Raw genomic sequence first — 2562 nt, 5'->3', positions numbered from 1 at the left:
TTGGGCCACGTGGAGAGGCTCAGGGCCCCACTCAAACCTGGCAGCCTGCCTTCTGTGTCATCTGACCCAGAACAATATTCCCAATGTGGAATGTGTTGCATCCAGAAACCCAAGAGACCCACCAGGCACTGTGCTTCCTTCTCGTGGTAGCAGATGCAAGAACAAGAATTTATTGTTTAATTTGGAGAAGGTATCTCAGCACACCTCTGATCACTGGACTCCTAAAAACTATCCCAATGTGGCGGGTCCCTGAATCTCCACCATCCTACCAAGGGTCCCGTACACTAGCCCCTCTTGCTCTCCTGCTCCATCAGCACGATGTCATCAATGTCATGGATCACTGTGACGTTACACGGGATGTCCAGACAGTCCTGATTTCTTCATACTACATTATAACAGAGAATGGAAAAGTTCACAATGCCCTGGAGCAAAACAGTATTGTTGTCTGTTCCACATGAATACACATTGTTTCTCTTCAGAATAGAAAAGAACCCATTTGCCAAATCATTGGCCACATCACATGTACCTGAGGTCTTATTAATGTTAGCAACAAAACTGCTCTGCTCAGCAGCTGCAGTGGAACTACAGTTTGGTTTAGTTTGTGGTATTCTACCATCTGTTTTCTGCAGGCACCAGACTGGCTAATCGAACAGAGGCGTGATAGGAGGGACCAGCAGCCTGCGTCCTTGCAGGCTTTCATAGCAGCACCAATCCCTGTGATGCAGCATTGCATTGGTTCACCTTTCCCACCTGAGGTGTGGGGGTAGTTTAGGGCTCCCATCTAGCCTTCCCCACTGTGATTGCTCTCTCCCCACAGGCCAAGGACCCAGAGCTGCCAGTTATACAATTGGGACCCAAGAAAATGACCACATGGTGGATGTGTGGCCATAACGGGGCCAACTGTAAGCCAGACGTTAGGCAGGACTCTAAGGTTGGGTCAGGGGAAGGGACATGCACAGGTGACATTTCAGATCTCCAGGCATCCATGTTAACTAAGACTCTGAGTCCAACAATTCTTGAAAAGTCTGGGTATTTCATTTTCCCCAGTGTATAGTGATCCAAGCGAGTGGCCAGAGGTCCTTTTGGGGCAGTGCTGAGGGAATCACCACAGTATTTATTTGCTATGGAATTGCTGCACCTGTCCTCCTGGGGACTTAGCTATCTCTTCAGTTAGTGGGTTCTGAATGCGAAAATCAGCTCGGTCCAGGACTGGGCAGGGGAATGTGCCTTTTTCTGGGGCACCTCCCCTTGGCTCACTGCTCCTCTCTTCCCACATTCCTGCACGTATTCTTTCACGCAGCCTGAGAGAAATTCCAGATTATATTTCACTTTAATCCTCAAAAATGCCTTCTGCTCAAACACCATCTTGCAATCTCTTGTTTTCCTTAAGCTTCTATTTCCCTTCCAACAAATTTGTTAATCAATATTCACAGGCCACTGAAAGATTTATGTCATATTGACCAGCCTCTCTGTTCAGAACACTGATTTAGGAGCTAAAGAAAGAGAAATAAACAAAACATACAATTGTTTTTTGCATGCAGTGGGTTATAGATTATGAAAGAATAAATAACCAAGATTTCCATACTACCTGATCCTATGATGAATGAAAATAATTAAAATATTTGTGTGAATAATATTCCCATAATTGGACAGAATACAAACTTCTCAGGCCATTAAAGAAAACATCATACTAGAAATGCTTATATCATGTGCAAGAACTCATTACTCATAAGTATATCCTAACACTGACCTATCAATGCTATTTTGTTTATGCACCTTTTGCAAAAATATTTTATTCATTAGTATATTAGTTTCTTGTGGCTACTGTAACAAATTACCACTAACTGCTGCTTAAATAAACAGATATTTATTCTCCCCGAGCTCTGGAGGCCAGAAGTCCAAAATTAAGGTATGGGCAGGGCTGCGCTCCCTGTGCAGGCTCTACAGGAGAATCTGCTCCTCGCTTCTCTCAACTTCTGGTGGCTGCCAGCGGTCTTTGACTCGAGGCCACATCACTCTAACTTCTGCCTCCACCTTCGCACGGTCTTCTCCTCTGTGTGCATGTGTTGAGTCTCCTTCTACCTCTCTTGGATAATGACACTTGTGATGGCATTTAGAGTTAACCCAGATAATCCTCATTTCAAGATCCTTAGCTTAATCACATCTGCAAAGACCCTTTTTCCAAATAAGGTAACATTTACAGGTTCCTGGGGTTAGGACCTAATACCTTTGGGGCCACAATTCAGTCCACTATAGTTGGTACTAATAAATTTCACATCAGTTTAAGAATTTAGTTAAAATTATCTCTGCCAAATAATCTGCCATAGAGAAATGTAGTAATATAAAGAGGTGCCCATATGATATGGCCTACTACTAGTTGAAAATATAAAAAACATTCAATCAACAGACTGTTTTTTATAAAGTGAAAATTATTTCCCTTTTCTAATTCTCTTATAAAAATGACTGAAGCATTGTGAAAAATAATATTCTACCTAAATTGTGTGTTAATTTACCAGTGATTATTATACACACCTAAGTGTCTCATTTTTTTAATAATAAGAT

Source organism: Diceros bicornis, chromosome 16, assembly GCF_020826845.1.
Source record: "Diceros bicornis minor isolate mBicDic1 chromosome 16, mDicBic1.mat.cur, whole genome shotgun sequence".
In the NCBI taxonomy this organism is placed as follows: Eukaryota; Metazoa; Chordata; class Mammalia; order Perissodactyla; family Rhinocerotidae; genus Diceros; species Diceros bicornis.
Note: the sequence above shows the minus strand (reverse complement) of the source record.